The sequence below is a fragment of the Canis aureus genome, chromosome X (assembly GCF_053574225.1).
Source record: "Canis aureus isolate CA01 chromosome X, VMU_Caureus_v.1.0, whole genome shotgun sequence".
NCBI classification, from domain to species: Eukaryota; Metazoa; Chordata; class Mammalia; order Carnivora; family Canidae; genus Canis; species Canis aureus.
Window position 1 is genome coordinate 81289465 of NC_135649.1, and position 27120 is coordinate 81316584.

Below are 27120 nucleotides of genomic sequence, written 5' to 3' on the forward strand. Positions count from 1 at the left end.
AGTGTGCAAAGTGAAATCTCACAAACTATGTGCTTTGAGAGCAAGTAAAGATTGCAAATGGAATACTTTGTCTATTACTGATGACCTCCTCATGCCTGCAGATGAAGTAGTAAGTACCAGCCATCTTCTCTTAAAGCCACTCTTTCCAATCTCTTTTTTAGCCAGGATACGCAGGGGAAGAAGCACTTCTTCCTGTCTCCATACAACCCAAGTAGACTTCCTCACTAGGCCTACAATCCAACCAATCTAGAAGAATGAAAGCCCCCCAATTCCAGCTATCATCACTTGCTAGCATTGGAGTGGGGAAGGCAGGACCACGAAGAACCTAAATGTCCTCCATGGGGTAGTATAGTTACTCCAGCTGGCCCTTTCTCTCCTTATATCTCTAACTTCTACATCTTATCTTTTTTTTTTTGCCCTTCAGAAAACTATGCCTCATCAATGGGTAGAAGGAAACATATCTGTCAGTTCTCAGTGTGCAGTATGTCATGAAAACTGTGGCAGTTACCAAAGACTTCAAGACTTCCGATGTCTCTGGTGTAATTCTACGGTAAGACTCTTCTCATCTCTTTGATACTTAGAGAACTTAACTTCTAGAGAAGGGGTGGAGTTAAACTATGTGCCTACACATAAATAGAAATCTCAGAGATCCTTGCCCCAAAATAGATTATGCAGATTACATAGTATAGAGCTCAGTATCTTACCTTTCCAGATATGGCTATGGAGTCTTAGAGAAAAAGACTTGACTCTCATCTTTAATGGTTCTTAATTGGTGAAGTCTACTAGCAAATGGGAAAAGCTGAATTCTGTTATAACAGTATAGGCAATTAAAAAATTAAATTCTGAGTCTACCCTAAGAAAACTTCTCCCTTTCTCATTCACTATTTCCTGGGAACTTGTAATCTTTGTTAATTAATAATGGTTAATAATATTAACACCATTACTATTGCCACAATGTACAAAGTGTTTTGTATACGTGGTCTCATTTAATCCTTACAACAAACTAGGCCTCATTGTCCCCATTTACAGATGAAAAAAGTAAGATGATTTGCTCAATGTCATGCAGCCAGTAAGTAGAAAGAGTCTTGATTCATACATAATTCTGCAAAAGCTGTATTTTTAACTACAATACTACCATGCTTCTAAACCATAGTTCTTAACTGGGGGTGATTTTTGCCCAACCCATAGGAAACATTTAACAATATCTGGAGACATTTTTTATTGTTACAACTTGGGGAGAGAGGGTGTGCTATGGGATTATAGTAAGTAGAGGCCTGAGATTCTGCTAAACCTCCTATAATGCATAAGACAGCGCCAAATAACTATCTGGACCAAATTATCAATAGTGCCAAGGTTGAGAAACTCTGATTTAGACCTTAACTTTTATTTTTTTCCAAAGATTTTATTCATGTATTTGAGACCGAGGGAGAGTAAGAGGTAGGGGCAGAAAGAGAGGGAGAAGCAGAATCCCTGCCAAGCAGGAACCCCCGACATGGGGCTTGCTCCCAGAACCCTGGGATCATGACCTGAGCTGAAGGCAGATGCTTACCCGACTGAACCATTCAGGTGCTCCTAGACTTTAACTTTTATATGCTCCTGTCAAACTGATTATTCTAGACAAGAAGAAACTGAAGTATGAGCTTCCTTTTAGAAGACTTTGGGTCCTTCTACTTTGCTCATCAGTTTCTCCTGGAAAGGAGCTTGGACCCTCATCAGGCACCCCAATTTTTGCAGCTGTCCCCAGGGGATATCTCTAGATCATACAGATCTGGTGGCCAGTGAGTGTAGGTCCCAAGAACTGTAACCAATGGAGAGAGAGTTCTTACGTAGCTACCACACCCAGGATACAGCAAGAGGCAACAGTATGAGGAATCCAGTGTTACTGTAAAGAGGACTCTTAGCATGTCTTCAAAATTATGGCCTTAAGGGCAGGCTTCTAATTAAACACATATCTAAGGGCCCACTGTAGTACTTTTTTGGAGACCTATGAGGATAGGCACCAACTTGGCGCTATCTTTCTGCAGCATTCCAGAGTGCCAGTATCTCCCAGAGAGGAACTTTTATATGCATCTGGTATGCCAGTTTTTTGCAACTGCTGCCCAGGTGATGCCCCTTTATTACCTGGATCTACTGGCAAGGAGGGCTTGCATTCCTGGGTCCTATGGGACTGTAACAAGTGGAGAGAGGGTTCCTGGACAAATACCATAAGCAGTGCACAGCACAGACAGCAGACTGAAAAGAGGCCTATTTGTTTGTCCTGGAGTTTCAGACTGAAGGGCAAGCTTCTGGCTTGGCATACATCTAGGACCCTACTATGATGCTCTCTGAGGATGAAAGCCCGTGGATGCCATTTGCACTCTCCTTCTGACTTGCTCTAGGTTACCAGTGCCACCCAAAAAGGAGCTTGCACACTTGTCTAGCACACCAATATTTTCAACTGCCATACAGGGAGCACTTCTAGGTCTCCCAGCTCTGGTGGCCAGTGGGACATATGCCTGCAGTCCCACAGAGCTACATATTTGCATACTTTAAAAGCTGATGTTTAAGGGTCTGGCTTCTAATCACCTGAACTAGATGCTGATTGAAATCCTCCCCTTTGGGACCCTGAAATGTCTTGGCACACCCTCAATTACTGGCAGCCACTGGAAATAAAATAGGCTATTTAGACAATCACAAAAATTTGAGAGACAACCAAAAACTAGGGCAGGGTTCAATAAGGTCCATCCCCTACACAAGGCCACACCCTTGACTGAGAGTAGTGGTTATTTAATTGATAGAAATCAATGCAGAGAGTGAAGGAAAATGAAGAAACAAAAGAATATATTCTAAATAAAAGAACAAGATAATACATCAGAAAAAAGCCCTTAATGAAATGTCTTATCTGGTAGAGTTCAAAATAGGGGCACCTGGATGGTTCAATCAGTTAAGCATCTGCGTTCAGCTCAGGTCTTGATCCTCAGGGTCCTGGGATTGAGGCCCACATCAAGCTCCCTATTCAGTGGGGACTCTGCTTCTTCCTCTGCCCCTCCCCCGCTTGTGCACTCTCACTCTCTCTCAAATAAAGAAATAAAATCCGTAGAAAAAAAGAGTTCAAAACAATGACCATAAAGATGCTCATCAAGCTCAGGAGAATGAACACAATGAGAACTTCAACAAAAAAAACATATAAAAATGAAGAAGAAACAAATAAATGGAAAAATAGTCTGTGCTAATGGACTGGAAAAATTAATATTGTTAAGGTGTCCATACTACCCAGTGTAATCTATAGATTTAATGCAATCTCCATCAAAATTCCAATGGCATTTTTCACAGAACTAGAACAAGTAGGCCCAAAATTTGTATGGAATAAAAAAATCTTGCCATATGCAAAAACATGGATGGACCTTGAGGACATTTTGCTAAGTAAAATAAGTCAGAGAAAAACAACTGCCATATGATCTCACTTATATGTGAAATCTTAAAAAAAGAAAAAACCAAGCTCATAGATACAGAGAATAGATTGGTAGTTGCCAACGTGAGGATAGTGTGAAGTGGGTAATGTGAAGTTTATACTAAACTTCCAGCTCTGAAATAATTTATGGGATGTAATGTACAATATGATAACTATAGTTAATCATACTACATTACATATTGGAAAGTTGCTAAGAGAGTAGATCTTAAAAGTTCTCATCACAAGAAAAAGATTCTGTAACTATGTATGGTGACAGAAGTTAGACTTATTGTGATGATTATATCACCATGTGTTTAAATATCAAATTATTATGCTGTACACCTAAAACTAATATAAGGTTGTATGTTGATTATACCTAATAATAAAAGAAGGAAAATATAAGAAAATAGCAAATAGAAGTCACAGAACTGAAGAATACAATAACTGAACTGAAAAATACACTAGAGGGATTCAACATAGACTAGATGAAGCAGAAGAAAAGATCAGTGGATTCAAAGACAGGGTAGTGTAACTCAGAGCAGCAAAAGAAAAGAATGAACAAACATGAAGATAGCTAAAGAAACTATAAGACAACATCAAGTGAACCAACATTCTCATTATATGGTTCTCATTATAGAAGGAGAAGATAGAGAAGAGGCAGAAAACTTATTTGAAGAAATAATGGCTGAAAACTTTCCTAACCTGGGAAAGGAAACAGACATCAGATACAGGAAATCCAGAGAGTTGCACATAAAATGAACCTAAGAGGCCCACATAAAGACACATTATAATTAAAATATCAAATGTTAAAGACAAGAAACAAATGTTAAAAGCAAGAAGAGAAAAATAACTTGTCATGATAATGGAACCCCCATAAACTATAGCAGATTTTTTCAGCAAAATTTGCAGGCCAGAAGTGAGTGGAACAATATATTCAAAATGCTGAGAGAAAAAAAATCTTCCAGGGGTGCCTGGGTTTCTTAGTTTGTTAAGCGTCTGCCTTCAGCTAAGATCATGATCCTGGAGTCCTGGGATTAAGCCCGACATCAGGCTCGTTGCTCAGCAGGGAACCTGCTTCTCCCTCTGCCTCTTCCTTCTGCTCGTGCTCTCTCTTTCTCTCTCTAATAAATAAATAAAATATTTTTTAAAAAGACTTCCAAATAATACTCTACACAGCACTGTCAATCAGAATGGGAGGAGAGATAGAGTTTTTCAAATAAAAGCTAAACAAGTACATGACCACTCTACTGGCCTTATAAGAAATGTTAAAGGGGTGACATCTGGGTGGCTCAGTTAGTTAAGAGACCAACGCCTTTTTTATTATTAGTTTCAGAGGTGGAATTTAGTCATTCATCAGCTGCATATAATAGCCAGTGCCCATTACATCAAGTGCCCTCCTTAACTCCCATCACCCAATTACCTCTTCTCTCCATTCACCTCCCCTCCAGCAATGCTGTTTGTTTCCTAGATTTAAGAGCCTCTTATGGTTTGCCTCCCTCTCTATTTTCATCTTATTTTATTTTTCCTTCCCTTCCCCTATGTCCATCTGTTTTGTTTCTTAAATTCCACATATGAGTGAAATCATATGGTATTATTTCTTTCTCTGACTGACTTATTTTGCTTAGCATAATACCCTCTAGTTCTATCCATGTTCATGCAGATGGCAAGATTTCATTCTTTTTGATAGCTGAGTAATATTTCATAGTGTATATATCTTTTATCTTTTTTTTCCATTCATCTGTCGATGGACATTTGGCTCTTTCCATATTTTGGTTATTGTGAAACATCCAACTGTTGTTTTCAGCTTAGGTCATGATCTCAGGGTTGTGAGATTAAACCCCACATCCAGCTCTGTGCTGGGTATGGAGCTTGCTTGAGGTTTTCTCTCTCCCTCTGCCCCTTCTCACCTCTAAAAAAAGAAATGTTAAAGAGACGTCTTTAAACTGAAATTAAAGGACACTAATTAGTAAGAGGAAAACAAATGAAAAATATAAATCTCACAGGAAATGGTAAATATATTGTAAAATTCAGAATAATCTAACTGTAAAGTTGGTAAATTACTTATAAAGCTAGTATGAAGGTTAAAAGACAAAAGTATTAAAAGAAACTATAGGGATGCCTGGGTAACTCAGTGTTTGAGCATCTGCCTTTGGCTCAGAGCATGATCCCAGAGTCCTGAAATCAAGTTCCACTTTGCCTCCCTGCAGGGATCCTGCTTCTCCTCCCTGTAACTATATCTCTGCCTCTGTGTGTGTGTGTGTGTACCTTTTGAATAAATACATAAAATATTTTTTAAAATAGACATTTTTATAATGTCTAAACATATAAAAATAGTTTTTTTAAAATAAAAGCAATTATAACTATAATTTGATAGGTGATACATGACATAAAAAGATGTAAATTATGATATCAAAAACATAAAACATGGGGAGAGTAAAATATAGAGATTTATAATGCAAACTTAATTATTATCAACTTAAAACAGACTGCTACAAAAGTTGTTATATGTAAGCCTCATGGTAACCACAAAGCAATAACCTTAGTAGATACACAAAAGATAAAGAGAAAGGAATATAAGTATACCACTACAGTAAATCTTCAAAGCATAAAGGAAGAGAGCAAGAGAAGAAAGGAACAGGAGAACTACAAAACAGCCAAAAAACAATGAACAAAATAGGAATTACATACCTATCAATAATTACCTTAAATATAAATGAATTAAATTCTCAAATCAAAACACATAGAGTGACTGGATGGATATTAAAAAAAAAAGACCCAGTTATATCTTACCTATAAGAGACTCACTTCAGATATAATGATACACATAGACTGAAAGTGAAGGGATGGAAAAAGATATTCCATGCAAATTGAAACCAAAAAAAGGAGGGGTAGTTATATTAGACAAAATAGACTTTAAAACAAAAACTCTAATAAGAGACAACAAGGTCATTATGTGATGATAAAGGAGACAATCCAACAAGAGAATATAACATTTGTAAATATTTATGCATCAGCATGGGAATACCTAAGGGCAAAATGCACAGCAACACAATATTAGGGAATTTAAATACTCCACTGTCATCAATAGATAGATTATCCAGACAGAAGATTAATACAGAAACATTGGCATTAAATGACACATTACACTAGATGGATTTAATAGATATATACAGGACATTTCATCCAAAAGCAACAGAATATTCTCAAATATACATAGACCATTCTCCAGGATAGATCATATATTAGACAACAAAACTAGTCTTAATAAATTTTAAAAGATTGACATCATATAAAGCATCTTTTATGACCACAATGGTATGAAATTAGTAATCACTTACAGGGAGAAAACTGGAAAAACCAAATATGTGGATATTAAACAACATACTACTGAACAACCAATTGGTCAAAGAAGAAATTAAAAAAATAAATTATTGGGACTTGATCAAGATAAAAAGCTTCTGCACAACAAAAGAAACAGTCAACAAAACTAAAAGACAACCTACAGAATGGGAGAAGATATTTGCAAATGACCTGTCAGATAAAGGGCTAGTATCCAAGATCTATAAAGAACTTAGTAAACTCAACAGCAAAGAAACAAACAATCCAATCATGAAATGGGCAAAAGACATGAACAGAAATTTCACCAGAGAAGACATACACATGGCCAACAAGCACATGAGAAATGTTCCACATCCCTTGCCATCAGGGAAATACAAATCAAAACCACAATGAGATACCACCTCACGCCAGTGAGAATGGTGGAAATTAACAAGACAGTAAACAACAAATGTTGGAGAGGATGTGGAGAAAGGGGAACCCACTGTTGGTGGGAATGTGAAGTGGTACAGCCACTCTGGAAAACTGTGTGGAGGTTCCTCAAAGAGTTAAAAATAGAGCTACCCTACGACCCAGCAATTGCCCTGCTGGGGATTTGCCCCAAAGATACAGATGCAGTGAAATGGCAGGACACCTGAACCCCAGTGTTTATAGCAGCAATGTTCACAATAGCCAAACTGTGGAAGAAGCCTCGGTGTCCATAGAAAGAGGAATGGATAAAGAAGATGTGGTCTATATATACAATGGAATATTACTCAGCCGTTAGAAACAACAAATACCCATCATTTCCTTCAATGTGGATAGAACTGGAGGGTATTATGCTTAGTGAAGTATGTCAATTAGAGAAGGACAAACATTATATGGTCTCATTCATTTGGGGAATATAAAAAATAGTGAAATGGAATAAAGGGGAAAAGAGAGAAAATGAGTTGGAAATATCATGAGAGTGACAGAACATGAGAGACACCTAACTCTGGGAAACGAACAAGGGGTGATGGAAAGGACGGTGGGTGGGGGGTTGGGGTGACTGGGTGATGGGCACTGAGTGGGGCACTTGATGGGATGAGCACTGGGTATTATACTATATGTTGGCAAGTCCAACTCCAATAAAAAAATAAAAAATAAAAGAAATAAAAAATACCTTGAGACACATGAAAATGGAAATACTGTGTACCAAAACTTATAGCTTGCATAATTCTGAGAAAATGGTGCTGTAGGAGGATCCTGAGATCACCTCATCCACAGACACACTACGTTAAAGCCATATCAGTGCAACTAATTTAGAAAATGACAGAAATACTGACAGAAGAGACCTTCCACAGTTAATTGTAGAGAGGAGGCCACAATGAAAAGGGTAAGAGGGGCAGAGACACTTGGGAACCAAACCCTTGTTGAGATTAACTACACATGAAAAAGACACCTAAAGTACAGAGAAGTGAGAGGATTGGACCCTACCACCAGGTACCCCAGGCACAGGGGACCTGAAACTGGAAAGACAAGTTCCCATAACATTTAGCTTTGAAAAACGGGGGGGGGGGGGGGATTATCTTCATGAGTTTTTACAATCAGCAGGGCTTATTTATGAGTACTTTAAAAATCAGCGGGTTTAGCTCCAGGAGAATCAGAGGGTGATAGGAAACTAGGTCTCTACTGTTAAAGGGACAGCATAACAAATAACCCAGCCAAGATACAGCATAGAAGCAACAGTTTGAGAAGCACCTGGGTTATAAGTGAATATTTATTTACTAATCCCAGAAAATGTGCTGGAAAAGCAAGGATCTTTAGGAGACTTCTCTAACAACAGAAGAGCCGTCAGCTGCCACTTCTCTCCCACCCTCCCCAGCCTACATAGTTGGAAACTTGCAGGAACCAGCAAGAACAATCTTCAGCTAGCTTATTTACACTGTGCACTCTACCCCCATTCTCCTGTGGATATGCCCCCTTTCAACTCACCAATAGTTCCTACAAAGCAGCTCCTGCTAAATCTCATCTTGCAAGCAGCTCTAGCAGGGAAAAGCACTACTCCAAAGTGACTCCTACCTCGGAGAGAGTAAAAGATAACCACACACACCAGAACACCCACAGTTCCAGCAGTCAAACCTTATACTTGGCAGTGCAGAGAGAGTATCTTGTTGATATGTGTAACTGCAATCCTGGCAGATGGACTAGGAGCAGTCATCTGGCCTGGCTGCAGATCTTGCCCAACAATAAAAGCTTCTCAGGAGACAATGCAGGGAGAGTGTCCTGCAGGGCAGTGTGACTACTGCTCTGGTAGATGAGCTGAGGGCAGGCATCTAATCTGATTGCTAACACTGGCTTCTTAATAGCACAGGACCAAAACCAACACCCTGCCTAGTATGACCACAACAGGCAAAGTGGGCCATTGCAGCCAATTGAACTAAAGGCAGACAGAGCTCAGCCACAAAAAAGAGCAAACACAGCCCACATAGGAGGCACCACCAAAGTGGCTGGTTCTTATGAACAGGAGACATTGTGCTGCAGGGCACCATAAGATCCCTTCTTCAGGGGATCCCAGGGTGGCTCAGCAGTTTGGCTCCTGCGTTTGGCCCAGGGTGTGATCCTGGAGACCTGGGATCAAGTCCCACATCAGGCTCCCGGCATGGAGCCTGCTTCTCCCTCTGCCTGTGTCTCTGCCTCTGTGTGCGTGTGTGTGTGTCTTTCATGAATAAATAAATTTTAAAAATCTTTAAAAAAAATCTCTTCTTCATAGGGCCATTACTTTTTAAGATCAGGAGATGTAACTGACTTAAATACACAGAAACAAAGAGTTAAACAAAATGAGGAGACAGATGAATATGTCTCAAATAAAAAGAACAGAAAAAAACCACAGCAAAGGAGTTAAATGAAACAAAGATAAGCAATATATCTGATAACGAATACAAAGTAATGGTCATAAAGATACTTACTGGACTTGAGAAATGAGTGGAGGATCTCAATGAGATCTTCAGCAAAGAGAAAATATAAAAAAAGAACCAGTCACAGATGAAGACCTCAATAATTGAAATTAAAAATAAACTAGAGGGAATTGGTAATAGATTAGAGGAGACAGAGGAACAGATCAGCGACCTGGAAAACAGGGTAATTGAAAGCAACCAACCAAGATAGCAAAAACAAAAAATAGTGAAAAATTAGAATAGGTTAAGGGAACTCAGTGACATCATCAAACATAATAACATTCACATTATAAGGGTCCCAGAAGGAAAAGAGAGAAAGGGTGAAGAAAATGTATTTGAAGAAATAATAGCTGAAAACTTCCCTAATCTGGGAAGGAAACAAAGATCCATATCTAGGCAGCACAGACATCCCACACCAAAATCAGTCCAAGGAGGTCCACACAGAGACACATAATAATTAAAATGGCAAAAACTAGTGATAAAGAAAGAATTTTAAAAGAAAAAGAGAAAACAGTTACATACAAGGAAAACCCCATAAGGCTATTAGCTGACTTTTCAGAAGAAACTTTGCAGGCCAGAAAATACTGGCATGATATATTCAAACTGAAAGGGGAAAACCTGCAAACAAGAATATTCTACCCAGTAGGGCTGTCATTCAGAACAGAAGGAGAGAATCTCCCAGACAAAAAAAAGCTGAGTTCATCACCATTTAGCTAGCCTTACAAGAAATGTTAAACAAAAGTCCATAATCATGAGTAAGAAAATTATGAAAAGAAGAAATTTCACATGTAACTGCAAGCATATAATAAAAGTAGTAGAGTAATCACATAGAGAACCATTATGGAGGTTAAAGCATAAAAACAGTGGGATGCCTGGGTGGTTCAGCAGGTGAGCATCTGCCTTTGGCTCAGGGTGGGATCCTGGAGTCTGGGATCAAGTCCCACATCAGGCTCCCTGCATGGAGCCTACTTCTCCCTCTGCCTACATCTCTGCCTCTCTCTCTCTCTCTGTCTCTCATGAATAAATCAATAAAATTTTTTAATACTATAAAAAAATTTAGAAGCACAAAAGGAATAAAGTCAATTATATCTATAAAAATCAGTCAAAAGATTCACAAAATAAGATGTAAAGTGAAGAGTAAAAACTTAGTGCTTTTAATGAGTTCAAACTTTTTAAAAGATAGATTTATTTATTTATTTATTTATGAGAGAAAGCATGAGGAGAGGAAGGGGCAGTGGGTGAGAGAGAAGTAGACTCCCTATGGAGCGGCGAGCCTGACGTGGAGCTCAATCCCAAGACCCCAGGATCATGACCCGAGCTAGAACAGATGCTTAACCAACTGAGCCACCCAGGCGCCCCATAATGAAGTCAAGCTTAAGTGATCATCAACCTGATATAGACAACTATGTGCAAAAGTGTTATATACAAACCTAATGGTAGCCACAAATCAATAACCTATAATAGATACACAAGAAATAAAGACAAGGAATCCAAGCATATCACTAAACAAAGCCATCAAAACACAAGGCACAAGAGCAAGAAAAGAAAGGAACAGAGAATTACAAAAACCACCATAAAATAAGTGACAACTGGCAATAAGTGCATACCTATCAATAATTACTTTCAATGTAAATGAACCAAATGCTTTATTTAAAAGACATAGAGGGGCTGAATGGGTAAGAAAGTAGGACCATTTTAGTGAAAAGGATTATAGGGGAAAGGAGAGAAAATGAGTGGGAAAAATCAGAGAGGGCAACAAAACATGAGAGACTCCTAACTCTAGGAAATGAACAAGGGGTAGTGGAAGGGGAGGTGGGTGAGTGAGGTGATGGGGTGACTGGGTGATGGGCACTGAGGGGGCACTTGACGGGATGAGCACTGGGTGTTATACTATATGTTGCCAAATCGAACTCCAATAAAAAAAATTACATTTTTTAAAAAAGAAAAAAAGAAAGAAAGCAAGACCAATCTGTATGTTGCCTACAAGAAATTCACTTCAGACCTAATGACACATTCAAGCTGAAAGTGAAGAGATGGGAAAACATTTATCATGTAAATGAAAGCAAAAAGAAAGCTGGGTAGCAATACATATGGCAGACAAAGTAGACATTAAAACAAAGACTGTAACAAGAGACAAAGAAGGACACTACATACTGAGAAAAGAAAAAACCTAGAGGAGAATATAAAAATTATAAATATTTATGCACCCAACATGGAAACACCTAAATATATAGTGTCACCACTAACAGACATAAAGGAAGAAATTGACAGAGATAAAAATAAAATAATAGAGGACTTTTACACCCCCACTTATATCAATGGATACATCATCCAGACAGAAAATAAACAAAGAAATAGTGGCATTGAATGACACATTGTACTAGATGGATCTAATAGATATATTTAGAACATTCCATTCAAAAACAGCAGAACATACATTCTTTTCAAGTGCACATGGAACATTCTCCAGAATAGATCACGTTAGGCCACAAGTCTCAATAAACTCAAAATGATTGAAACCATATTATGTTTGCCTTCCAACTATAGTAGTATGAAATTAGAATGAATCTGAGAGAGAGACAAACCATAAGAGACTCTTAATCATAGGAAACAAACTAAGGGGTGCTGGATGGAGGTGGGGTAGGGGAATGGGGTAACTGGGTGATGAACATTAAGGAAAGCACATGATGCAATGAGCACAGAGTATTATATAAGATTGATGAATCGTTGACCTCTACCTCTGAAACCAATAATACATAACATGTTAATTTAATTTAAATATTTTTATTTTTTTGTATTTTAATTGGGGTTCGATTTACCAACATATAGTATAACACCCAGTGCTCATCCCATCAAGCGCCCCATGAGTGCCCATCACCCAGTCACCCCAACCCCCCACCCACCTCCCCTTCCACCACCCCTTGTTCGTTTCCCAGAGTTAGGTGTCTCTCATGTTCTGTCACCATCACTGATATTTCCCACTCATTTTCTCTCCTTTCCCCTTTATTCCCTTTCACTATTTTTTATATTCCCCAAATGAATGAGACCATATAATGTTTGTCCTTCTCCAATTGACATACTTCACGAAGCATAATACCCTCCAGTTCTATCCACATTAAAGCAAATGATGGGTATTTGTTGTTTCTAATGGCTGAGTAATATTCCATTGTATATATAGACCACATCTTCTTTATCCATTCCTCTTTCGACGGACACCGAGGCTTCTTCCACAGTTTGGCTATTGTGGACATTGCTGCTATAAACATTGGGGTGCAGGTGTCCTGCCATTTCACTGCATCTGTATCCACCAACAGTGCAAGAGGGTTCCCTTTCTTCACATCCTCTCCAACATTTGTGGTTTCCTGTCTTGTTAACATTCTCACTGGTATGAGGTGATACCTCATTTTGGTTTTGATTTGTATTTCCCTGATGGCAAGTGATGCAGAGTATTTTTCTCATGTGCTTCTTGGCCATGTGTATGTTTTCTTTGGTGAAATTTCTATTCATGTCTTTTGCCCATTTCATGATTGGATTGTTGTTTCTTTGGTGTTGAGTTTAATAAGTTCTTTATAGATCTTGGATACTAGCCCTTGATCTAATAGGTAATTTGCAAATATATTCTCCCATTCTTTAGGTTGTCTTTTAGTTTTGTTGACTGTTTCTTTTGCCGTGCAGAAGCTTTTAATTTTGATTAAGTCACAGTAGTTCATTTTTGCTTTTGTTTCCCTTGCCTTCATAGATGTATCTTGCAAGAAGTTGTTATGGCCAGGTTCAAAAAGGGTGTTGCTTGTGTTCTCCTCTAGGATTTTGATGGAATCTTGTCTCACATTTAGATCTTTCATCCATTTTGAGTTTATCTTTGTGTATGGTGCAAGAGAATGGTCTAGTTTCATTCTTTTGCATGTGACTGTCCAATTTTCCCAGCACCATTTATTGAAGAGACTGTCCTTTTTACAGTGGATAGTCTTTCCTGCTTTGTCAAATATTAGTTGACCATAGAGTTGAGGGCCCATTTCTGGGTTCTCTATTCTGTTCCATTGATGTATGTGTCTGTTTTTGTGCCAGTACCACACTGTCTTGATGATCACAGCTTTGTAGTACAACTTGAAATCTGGCATTGTGATGCCCCTGGCTCTGGTTTTCTTTTTCAATATTCCCCTGGCTATTCAGGGTCTTTTCTGATTCCACACAAATATTAAGATTATTTGTTCCAAATCACTGAAGAAAGTCCATGGTGTTTTGATAGAGTTTGCACTGAAATTAATCACAAGAAAAATGTGAAAAGAACACAAATACATGAGGTTAAATAACTTGCTACTAAATAATGAAGGGTCGATGAAGAATCAAAGAAGAAATCACAAAACACATGGAGGCAAATAAAAATGAAAGCAAAATGACCCAAAATCTTTGGGATGCAGCAAAAGCTGTTCCAAGAGGGAAGATTATAATAATATAGGCTTTCCTAAAAAATAAAAAACCCTTAAATAAACAATGTAACTTTACATCTAAAGGATCTAGAAAAGGAACAACGAAATCTGTGATCCACTAGAAGGAAGGAAATAATAAAGATTATAGCAGAAATGAATGAAATAGAGACTATAAAGCAATGGAAGACATCAATGAAACCAGGAGCTGTTTTTTTTTAAGAACAAAAATGATAACTCTTTAGCCATAGTCATGAAGAAAAAGAGAGAACTTAAATAAATAAAATCAGAGTTGAAGGAGGAGATAAACAACACCATAGAAATACAAAGGATAATAAGAGAATATTATAAGGAATTACATGCCAAAAAATTGGACAACCTAGAAGAAATGGATACATTCCTAGAAACATATAATCTTTCAAAACTGAATCAGAAAGAAAATTTGGAGAGACTGATTACTAGCAATGAAACTGAATCAGTAATCAAAAGTTCCCAACAAACAAAAGTTTGGCTTCACCGATGAATTCTACCAAATATTTACAGAAGAGTTAAAACCTATTCTTCTCAAACTTCCAAAAAGCAGAAGAGGATGTAAAACTTCCAAATTCATTCTATGATGCCAGCATTATCCTGATACCAAAACTAGATAAAGACACACACACAAAAAAATTATAGGCCAATATCCCTGATGAACAGATACAAAAATCCCCCACAAAATATTATCAAACTGAATCTAAGAATACTACAAAAAAATCATTTGCCATAATCAAGTGTCATTTATTCAAGGGATGCAAATATAGATAGATGATAGCTAGATAGCTAGATAGCTAGCTAGATAGATAGATATTATAGAAAATAAAGAAATCTTGCCATTTGCAATAACATGGATGGATCTAGAGGGAATAATGCTGACTAAACAAAATAGATCAGTCAAGGGTGACTGGCTCAGTCAGTTAGGTGTCCAATTCTTGATTTCAGTTCAGGCCTTGATCTCAGAGTTGGGAGTTCAAGCCCCGTATTGGGCTCCATGCTGGGTGTGGAGCCTACTTTATTTTTTTTTAATTTGTACTTATGATAGTCACACACACAGAGAGGGAGAAAGAGAGAGAGAGGCAGAGACACAGGCACAGGGAGAAGCAGGCTCCATGCACTCGGAGCCCGATGTGGGATTCGATCCCGGGTCTCCAGGATCGCGCCCTGGGCCAAAGGCAGGCGCTAAACTGCTGCGCCACCCAGGGATCCCTGGAGCCTACTTAAAAAAAAAAAAGTCACACAGAGAAAGACAAATACCATGTGATTTCCAATATGTGGAATTTTTAAAACAAAGCAAATGAACAAACAAATAAAATGACAAACAGTCTCTTAAATACAGAGAGCAAACGAGTGGTTGCCAGAGCAGAGGTGGGTGGGGGTATGGGTGAAATACGTGAAGGGGATTAAGAGTATACTTTTCTTAATGAGCTCTGAATAATGTATAAAATTGTTGAATCATTATATTGTACACCTGAAACTAATATAACATTGTATGTTAAGTATGCTTTAATTTTAAAAAATCCTATGGGATCTGTAAAAGCAGTTCTAGGAGGGAGACTGATAGTGATAAAAAACAGAAAAAATAAGAAAAATCTCAAATGAACAACCTAACTTTACACTTCAAAGAAGTAAAGAACAGTGAAGCCCAAGCTTAGTAAAAGTAAGGAAATAGCTAAGATCAGAACAGCAATAAATGAAATTGATAATAAAAAGACAGTAGATCATTGAAGCTGGGGTGATTCTTTTAAAAGGTAAAGAAAAAAAAATAAAAGGTAAAGAAAACTGACAAGCCTTTAGCTATACTCACCCTGAAAACAAAGAAAGATCTCAAATAAATAAAAACAGAAATTAATGAGGTGTTGCAACTGATATCACAGAAATAAAAAGGATCAATTATACACCAACAAATTGGAAACCTAGAAGAAATGGATAAATTACTAGAAACATAAAACCACAAGGACTGAATCATAAAGAAATAGAAAATATGAACAGACAGATTACTGTTCATTTTCCACAGTAGTACATTTTCTAGATACGTCTTGTAGACCTCAAAAAAAAAAGTACTGGAAAGGAAGCTCCCATTCAAAGGCAATTTATCTTAAGATGCTGTAAACGATACTAATGTTTTGTCCATTTGAAATATGTAAGTTGTGCTATAACAAATCATCCTGTCAATTGTAACCGCTGTCCACATAGTTGAACTTCTGGGATCAAGAAAGTATATTTAACAATTTAAATGGGAATCAATTTCCCATCATAACCGGTGGGGCACATCTAACTCAACTGTGAAAAGACACATCACACAATCACCTTGCTGCTGATATCATGGCCTGGGTTCTCTGCCTTCTCCCCTTCTCCTCCTGCTGGCTCCCTCCCTCCCTCCACCCACCCCTCTGTCCCGGCAACAGCCCTCCAGCTTGGGGTGGTTTGCTAGAATACATGTGAAGGTTTCAGGTCGCAGCCTGTTGGACTACTGCTGGGTGTGGAAGGGTGCTCCAGCTGCACCCCTGGTTTCTTTTTTAAAGTCTTAAATGGTGCCCTCCCCCCTCCAAGCTATCATCCTTTCTCCACTTCCCATGACCACCCTCCGGTGAAACATGGATTGTAACCACCCCCCCCCCCCCGCTCCCCTCTGAAATTAGCCTTTGGTGAGGAATTCAGGGCTTTCCCCATATCTTCTCCCCCACCTTAATCAAGGGGTGCTGCTTTTTCCTTCCTCCTCAAGTCCCTTTTTGCACCATCACCACCCAATACCTCCTTGCTTTGGCCAGAAGCCATCAGGTAAGGTTGGAAAGAGTCTCTGACTTTCCTCATTTAGTTTGGAACCACATTTACTCACTCTCCACCAGCCTGGGAATGAATATTGGGTCCTCAGCCCTGCCACCCTCTGCTCTCATCATCAGCTGATGCCGTTTTTTATCTCAGGTTTTGATAAAGTGAAAGGAACAGTCACCGGGGTACTCAGACCTGCCAGTTCTCAAAGTGCTTGGTGGTAAAACTTGGAGAAAGGCCACAGAAGACACTTGTAAGCACACATGATCCCTCTGAATGATTGTTTTCTTTTCCTGTAATTGCTTTTGCTTTTAACAATTGAAGTTTTAAACAGGGTTCTCATGTGGTCATCTTACAATCCATTTGGGTCTAGTTTGGAATCTGACAACCAGAACAAAAAGAACCTTGGATTTGGTGCATTCTTTGGTTTTGGTGCTGCTGCATCTCGTGGTCCTCAGCAGGGATAGAGAAAGAACTCAGTGTGCACAGCAGATCCCCAAAATTGGTGGGCGTGACTTCCTGGCAAATTGCTGCGTTTTTCCATTTTTCTGTTCAGCGCCACTAAATGCTGAGATGTGGATACAAACCGAAATAAAAGTGATTCATTGTGTTCTAAAAAAAAAAAAGAATCACAATAGACCCTGAATACTCAACACAATCTTGAGAAAGAGGAAGAAAGCAGGAGGCATCACACTCCACAACTTAAAACTATATTACAAAGTCATAGTAATCAAAACAGTATAGTATTGGTATAAAGACAGGCAAATTGATCAATGGAACAAAAGAAAGAGCACAGAAATAAACCCATAAATATCTGGTTAATTGATGTATGGCAGAGGAGCCATGAATATACAATGGTGAAAGGAATCTCTTCAATAAATTGTGCTGGAAAAGTGGATATCCACATGCAAAAAGAATGAAACTGGACCACTATTTTATACCACTCACAGAAAAGAACTCAAATGGATTCAAGACTTGAATATAAGACCTGAAATGTAAAACTCCTAGAAGAAAACATAGGTGGTAAGTTTCTTGATATCAGGCATGTTATGGATTTTTTTGGATTTGACACCAAAAGCAAAAGCAACAGTGGAAAAACATAAACAAGTGAGACTACTTCAAAGCTTCTGCAAAGGAGTTAAGATGACGGAGAAGCAGGGGGATCCTAAGCTTGCTTTATCCCTCAAACACAGCTAGAAAAATATCAAGTCATTCTGAACTCTCAAGAAATCAATCTGAGGACTGAAAGAGCAAAACTGCACAAGTAGAGGTAGCAAATGGCCACATCATGGAAGGTAGGAGCTCCAGAGAGTTATTGTGCGGGAGAAAGGAACTGAAGGTGCTGCAAAGGAGAGGGAGCCCTGATAATAGAGAGAGGAGCAAGAGAGAAAGAGAGACAGAGAAAGAGTGTAAGCATGTGGTGGTTACACAAGAAAAACTCTTTCCCAAAACCATTGACTGGGAAAAGAAGAGGGGCTGAACACTGCAAGTTTTTTAAGTGGCAGAGCACAAAATCTGAAGCTTTGTAGTTCCACACCATCACCAGCATCATGCCTGGTAGGCTTGGCAGTGCTCCAGTGGAGGAGGGCAGGGATCTGAGAGTGGGCAGCATGGTCTGAGGACACCCTAGGTCACGCAGTGAGAAATAGTTCCCCTCCTTGGAGTGCATTTGGGAATGGTGGCACGACCTCTTCAGGGACAAAAGTCCAGTCGGCACCATTGTTACTGGCATGGAAAAGAGACACCAGCTGAGGGCAGCAATCCTTGGTGCTGGGTTTTGGCTGCACTGTACCATAAACTCCCAACCACTGTGCAGTTGCACAACCAATTTCCTGGACAAAACGGCACTGGCCACAGTGCAGGAAGACCATCCCAAGAGGATCAGCGAAGATCGGTGTCATGCAGATCTCTGAAATTTGGAGATCTGAAATCCAGCAGAGTGCCTGAGATAAAACACAAGAGTACTGTGCAACCTGGCAGGCAGACAGCCTAGATGCAGACAGGGTGAAGGCAGGGATCTGGTGGAAGTGGGGGACACAAGAGGGGTGATTGTTTGCTCTTCTATGAGGGCTTCCTGAAGAGTGGTGGGTGGGAATTCCCTACTCCAGGTAGGAAAGAGCAGGGTGAGGCCATTTTCCCCCCTGCCCATCAGCACTGAATAACCTCAGTGAGCAACACAGCGCCACCCAGTGGAGGCTGGAGCCACTTACAACAAACCTTGCCCCCCTGCGCTCTGCAGGTGTATCTTAACTAGGGCAAGTCTGCCTGAGAATCAGTGCAGCAAGCTCCCCCTACCCCACCCCCAGAAGACCAGCACAAATTCACATGTACCAAGTCTCTTGATCATAGAATGCTGCACAGATTCAGCTCTAAGGGAAATAGGATCTAGTGTGTGTGTGTGTGTGTGTGTGTGTGTGTGTGTGTGTGTGTTTTATCTAGCTTCTTTTAACAAGCAGACCAAAACACATGTAGGATCTAGCTTCCTTTTTTTTCTTGGACTTCTTCTTAATATCCATTACTCTCAAGAGCAGGAAGATAATAGACTTTCCTAACAAAAAACGGTGACCCAGACAAAATGACAAGATGAGGGTATTCACCCCGAAAGAAAGAACAGGAAGAAGTCACACCCAGGGATTTAATCAATTACAGATACAAGTAAGATGTCTGAACTAGGACTTAAAACAATAACCATAAGGATACTAGCTGGACTTGAGAAAAGTATAGAAGAAACTAGAGAATCCCTTACTACAGAGATAAAATAACTAAAAACTAGCCAGGCCAAATTAAATAATGCTATTTAATTTAACTGAGATGCAAAACTGACTGGATGCAATGATAATGAGGATGGATGAAGCAGAGGAACAAATCAGTGTTATAGAAGATAAAATTATGGAAAATAATTAAGTTGAAAAAAGAGAGAAAGAAAAAAAAGAGGGAAAGAAAGGTATTAGATCATGAATGTAGACCTAGAGAACTCAGTGACTCCTTAAAATGTAATAAAGTTCATATCATAGGAGTCCCAGAAGAAGAGAAAGGAAATGGAGCAGAAGGTTTATTTGAGCAAATTATAGCTGAAAACTTCCCTAATCTAGGAAAGGAAACAGATATCAAAATCCAAAAAGCACACAGAGTTCCCATTAAATAAAACAAAACCTGGCCATCACCAAGACATATATTCAGATTCACAAAATATATAGACAAATAAAGAATCCTGATAGCAGCAAGGGAAAAAAGTCTTTAACATACAAGGGAAGATAGATTAGTTCATGGCAGATCAGTTCGCAGAAATTTAGCAGGCCAGAAGACAGTAGCAGGATATATTCAACATGTTAAATGGCAAAAATATGCAGGCAGAATACTTTACCCAGCAAGGCTGTCATTCAGAATAGAAAGAGAGATAAAGGGTTACCTAGACAAACAAAAACTAAAGGAGTTTGTGACCACTAAACAAGTCTTGCAAGAAATAATAAAGGAGACTCTGAGTAGAGAAACAAAAGACTAAAAGCAACAAAGATTAGAAAGGAACAGACCATCACCAGAAACACCAACTTTACAGGTAACGCAACAGTACTAAATCCATATCTATCAATAGTCACTCTGAATATAAATGGACTAAATGTTCCAATCAAAAGACATAAGGCATCAGAATGAATAAAAAACAAGACTCATCTATACACTGTCTATAAGAGATTAATTTCAGACCCAAAGACACCTGCAGATTGAAAGTAAGGGGATGGAGAACCATCTATCATCTATCATCTATCATCTATCATCTAATGGCCATCAAAAGAAAGCCAGAGTGGCCATACTTATATCAGACAAATGAGACTTTAAATCAAACTGTAACAAGAGATGAAAAAGGGGGCATTTATCATAATTAAGGGGTCTATTCATCAAGAATATCTAACAATTGTAAATATTTATGCCCCCAACTTGGGAGGGGACCTTAACACCCCATTTACAGTAATGGATAGATCATCTAAGCAGAAAATCAATAAGGAAACAATGGCTTTGAATGACACACTGGACCAGATGGACTTAGCCGCTTTATCCAGAACATTTCATCCTAAACCAGTAGAATACACATTCTTTTTGAGTGGACATGGAACATTCTCCACAGTAGATCACATACTGAGTCACAAATCAACCCTCAACAAGTACAAAAAGACTGAGACCATACCATGTATATTTTCTGATCACAATGCTATGAAACTTTAAGTCAACCACAAGAAAAAATTTGGAAAGACCACAAATAAATGGAGATTAAAGAACATACTACCAAAGTATGAATGAGTTATCCAGGAAATTAAAGAAGGAATTTAAAAAACACATAGAAGCAAATGAAAATGAAAACAACAGTCCAGAACCTTTGGGATGCAGCAAAGGCAGTCCTGAGAGGGAAGTATATTGCAATACAGGCCTACCTGAAAAGGCAAGAAAAGTCTCAAATACACAACCTAATCTTACTTCTAAAGGAAGTAAAAAAGGAATCACAAATAAAGCTTAAAGCCAGCAAAAGAAGGGAAATAATAAAGATTAGAGCAGAAATATATATTATAGAAACAAACAAAAATTAGAACAGATCAATGAAACTAAGAACTGGTTCTTTGAAAGAATTAATAAAAGTGATAAGCCCCCAGCCAGATATAACCCAAAGAAAAGAGAAAGGATTCAAATAAATGAAACCATGAAGGAAAGAGGAGACCACAACCAATGCCACAGAAATACAAATAATAATAATAGACTGTTATAAAAAACTATATGACAACAAACTGGGAAATTTGGAAGAAATGGACAAATTCCTACAAACGTACAAACTACCAAAACTGAAACAGGATGAAATAGAAAATTTGAATAGACCCCCAACCAGCAAAGAAATTGAACAGTAATAAAAAATCTCCCAACAAACAAACATTGAGGGCCAGATGGCTTCCCAGGGGAATCCTATGAGACATTTATTTTTAAAAAATATTTTTAAAGAATCTATTTATTTACTTGAGAGAGAGTGAGCAAGAGAGAGAAAGGATGACCAGGGGTGGGCAGATGGAGAAGCACACTCCCCTACTGAGCAGGGAGCATGACATGGGCTCAATCCCAGAACCCTGAGATCATAACCTGAACTGAAGGTGGACACTTAACCAACTGAGCCACCCAGGCACCCAGGCACCCTTCTACCAGACATTTAAAGTAGAGTTAATACCTTTCCTTCTCAAATGGCTTCAAAAAACAGAAATGGAAGGAAAACTTCCAAACTCCTTCTATGAAGCCAGCATTATCTTGATCCCAAAACCAGGCAAAAACCCTATTAAAAAGGAGAATTTCAGACCAATATCCCTGATAAACATTGATGCAAAAATTCTCAAGAAGATACTAGCAAATCAAACCCAACAGTACATTAAAATAATAATTCACCACAATCAAGACGGATTTATTCCTAGGCTGCAGGGGTGGTTCAATATCTGCAAATCAATCAACGTGATACACCACATTAATAAAAGAAAGGATAAAAATCATATGATCCTCTCAATACAACCAGAAAAAGCATTTAACAAAATATAGCATCCATTCTTGATCAAAATCCTCAATAAAGTAGGGATAGATGGAACATATCTCAACATCATAAGCACCTTATAGGAAAGACAGCCAATATCATCCTCAATGGTGAAAAACTGAAAGCTTTTCCTCTATAGTCGGGAACAAGACAGGGATGTCCACTCTCACAATTACAATGTAGTATATTACTGGAAGTCTTAACTGCAGCAATCAATTAATAAAAAGAGATAAAAGGCATCCAAATCAGCAAGGAAGAAGTCAAACTTTCACTATTTGCTGATGACATGATACTCTATGTAGAAAATCTGGAAGACTCCACCAAAAAAAAAATTACTAGAGCTAACACATGAATTCAGCAAACTCGCAGGATATGAATTCAATGTATAGAATCTGTTTCATTTCTATACAATGATAATGAAGTAGTAGAAAAAGAAACCAGGGATTTGATCCAATTTACAATTGCACCAAAAACAATAAGATACCTAGAAATAAGCCTAACAAAAGAGGTAAAAAATCTGTACTCTGAAAACTATAGAACACATATGAAAGCAATTGAAGAACACACAGAAAAATAGAAAAACATTCCATGCTTATCAATTAGAAGAACATTGTTAAAATGTCTATACTACCTAAAGCAATTTACATATTTAATGCAACCCCTATCAAAATGCCAATATCATTTTTCACAGAGCTAGAACACATCCTAAAATTTGTACAAAACCACAAAAGACCAAAGAGCCAAAGCAATCTTGAAAAAGAAAAGCAAATTTGAAGGCATCATGATTCCAAACTTCAAGCTATATTACAAAGCTATAGTCATCAAGACAGTATGGTACTGGCCCAAAAACAGACACATGGGTCAGTGGAACAGAACAGAGAACCCAGAAATGGACCCACAATTATATGATCAACTAATCTTCAACAAATCAGGAAAGAATATCCAATGGAAAAAGAGTCTCTTCAATAAATAAATGATGCTTATTGAAAACTGGACAGCAACATGCAGAAGAATGAAATTGGATCACTTTCTTATACCATACACAAAAATAAACCAAAAATGGATGCAAGACCTAAATGTGAGACAGTAAACCATCAAAATGCTAGAAGAGAATACAAGCAACAACCTCTCTGACCTCGATTGGAGCAACATCCTACTAGACACATTGCTAGAGGCAAAGGAAACAAAAGCAAAAAATGAACTATTGGGACTTCGTCAAGTTAAAAAGCTTCTTCACAGTGAGGGAAACAATCACCATAACTAAAAGGGAGCCTACAGAATGGGAAAAGATATTTGCAAATGGTACATCTGTAAATGGGTTAGTATCCAAAATATATAAAAAACTTATTAAACTCAACTCCCAGAAAACAAATAATCCAGTTAAGAAATGGGCAGAAAACATGGATAGACATGTTTCCAAAAAAGACATACACATGCCTAATAGACACATGAAGAGATGCTAAATATCACTTATAATTAGGGAAGTACAAATCCAAACAATGATGAGATACCACCTCACACCTGTCAGAATGGCTAAAATCAATAACGCAAGAAACAACAGATGTTGGTGAGGATGTGCAGAAAGGGGAACCCTCTTACACTGTTGGTGGGAATCCAAACTGGTGCAGCCACTCTGGAAAACAGTATGGAGGTTCCTCAAAAAGTTACAAATAGATTTACCCTACAACCTAGAAATTACACTACTAGGTATTTACCCAAAGGATACAAGTACAGATTTTTTTTTTTACGTTTTTTTTTCTTCTTCTTTTTTTTTTAATTTTTATTGATTTATGATAGTCACAGAGAGAGAGAGAGAGGCAGAGACACAGGCAGAGGGAGAAGCAGGCCCCATGCATCGGGAGCCCGATGTGGAATTCGATCCCGGGTTTCCAGGATCGCGCCCTGGGCCAAAGGCAGGCGCCAAACCGCTGCGCCACCCAGAGATCCCACAAGCACATATTTTAAGGGTATTTGCACCCTGATGTTTATAGCAGCATTACCAACAATAGCCAAATTATGGAAAGAGCTCAAGTATCCATCGACTGATGAATCGATAAAGAAGAAGTGTCATATATATACAAAGGAATACTATTCAGCCATCGAAAATAATAAACTCTTACCATTTGCAATGATGTGGATGGAGCTAGAGATACTCTGCTAAGAGAAATAAGTCAGAAAAAGACAAATACCATATGATTTCACTAATATGTGAAATTTAGGAAACAAAGCAGATGAACACATGGTCAGGGAAAAGAAGCGAGAGGGAACCAAACCACAAGAGTCTCTAAATAGTAGAGAAGAAACTGAAGTTTGATGTAGGGATGTGGGTGGGGGATGGGTTAAATGGGTGATGGGTATTAAGGAAGGCACTTGTTATGATGAGCACTGGGAGTTATATGTAGTTGATGAATCACTAAATTCTACTCCTGAAACCAATATTACACTATATTTTAACTAACTAGAATTTAAATAGAAATTTGGGGAAAATAATACAAAACTTCTGCAAAGCAAAGGAAGCCATCAACAAAAGAAAAAGGCAACCAACTGAATGGGAGAAAATATTTGTAAACCATAGATATGATAAGAGGTAAATATCCAAAATAAAGAAATTATACAACTCAATAGCAAAAAGCAAACAAACAATCCAATTAGAAAACAGGAGAGGATCTGAATAGATATTTTTCTAAGGAAGACATATAGATGAACAACAGGTATATGAAAAGGTATTCAATATCACTGATCATCAGGGAAATGCAACTCAAACTACAATGACATATTACCTCACACTTGTCAAAATAGCTATTATCAAAAAGAGAAGAAATAAATATTGAAGAGGATTTGAAGAAAAGGAAACTTTTATGCACTGTTGGTAAGAATGTAAATTGGTGCAGCCACTATGGAAAACAGTACAGAGTTTCCTTTAAAAATTACAAATAGAACTACTGTCTGATCTAGCAATTCCACTTCTGTGTATTTATGTGAAAAAAATGAGAACACGGACTCAAAAAGATATAGGTACACCCATATTCAATACAGCATTATTTACAGTAATCAAGATATGGAAACAAGCTAAATGTCCACTGATGGATGAATGGATAAAGAAAACGTGCTAGATGTATATGCAATGGAATATTATTTTGCCCTAAAAATGAATGAAATCTTGCCATTTGCAACAACATGGATGGACCTTTTTTGTGTGTAAATTTATTTTTTATTGGTGTTCAATTTGCCAACATATAGAATAACACCCAGTGCTCATCCCGTCAGTGCCCACCTCAATGCCCGTCACCCAGTCACCCCCACCCCCCGCCCACCTCCCCTTCCACCACCTCTAGTTCGTTTCCCAGAGTTAGGAGTCTTTCATGTTCTGTCTCCCTTTCTGATATTTCCCACTCATTTTTTTCTCCTTTCCCCTTTATTCTCTTTCACTATTTTTTATATTCCCCAAATGAATGAGACCATATAATGTTTGTCCTCCGATTGACTTATTTCACTCAGCATAATACCCTCCAGTTATGGATGGACCTTAAAGGCATTATGCTACATAAAATGAGTCAGACAGAGAATGAGCAATACTATATGTTCTCATTTATATATGGAATCTTTGAAAAATGAGGTCATAGATACAGAGAAGGGGAAGATGGGTAAAATAGATAAAGGTGGTCAAAAGATACAAACTTCCAATTCTAAAATAAATAAGTCATCAGGATATAATGAATAGCGTGGTGACTATATCTAATAATAGTGTTTTGCCTATTTGTAAGTTGCTAAGAGTGTAGACCTTAAAATTTCTTATCACAAGAAAAAAATGTAATTATGTAAGGTGACAGATATTAACTACACTTATTGTGGTGATCATTTTGCAATATATAAAAATATCAAACATTATGTTGTACACATGCAACTAATTATATATCAATTAAAAAAAACTCTGGTTGTCCTCTGGCTCTCTTTTAACTGCTCTTGCATAATGAAGCCAGGTTCACATCCTCTAGGAACTGTGTAATTGTCTAGGAAGTGGTACTTAAAAATATCAGAAATTTGAGAAATATGACCACTTATGGGGAAGGCAACAGTATCTCAGCTGTGCCACTTCCCAATTTTTTGATCTTGAGCAAGACTCTTCACCTCTGTGATCTTTGGTATCTTCATTTTTAAAATGAACCTAATAATGTGTTCCCTACCATACAAAGTTGTAAGGGTTAAAGTGTAATAGCATATTATCCAGATTAGCACTCTTAAAATGCAAGTAAGCTCCCTATTCTGTAGGCCATTAAAATTGTGCCCTACGACTAGTGTCTTCTTAATGTCTCTGATGTCTGAAAGCTATCTTTGAAAGAAACAGAGTTCAGAGGCCACCTTCAGGGATAGTGCAGACTGTAGGTGGAAAGAGTGTGTCCAAGTTGAGACAGGGGAATGTGTATGGCACCAAATCTTAGCAAGGGAGATTTTAACATTGGGGACTCAAATCTTGGAACTGGAACTCAAGACTAATCAATTATATCCTTTTATCTCCCCCTTCCTTTTTTTCTCTGTTCTTCTATTGTCGTTTCAGGTGCATGATGATTGCCAGAGACGGTTTTCCAAGGAATGCTGGTTTGGGAGTCATCGAACATCAGTCATTCCTCCCACTGCCCTTAGCGACCCTAAAGGAGATGG

General features: G+C 38.2%; 1 long non-coding RNA gene across 1 annotated transcript; it reads left to right on the forward strand.

The window, feature by feature from the left end:
• LOC144309174 (uncharacterized) lies at positions 1-27120 on the forward strand. The gene is made up of 3 exons (XR_013375255.1): positions 1-109; positions 425-550; positions 27017-27120. It is a non-coding gene; the product is annotated as an uncharacterized LOC144309174 (long non-coding RNA).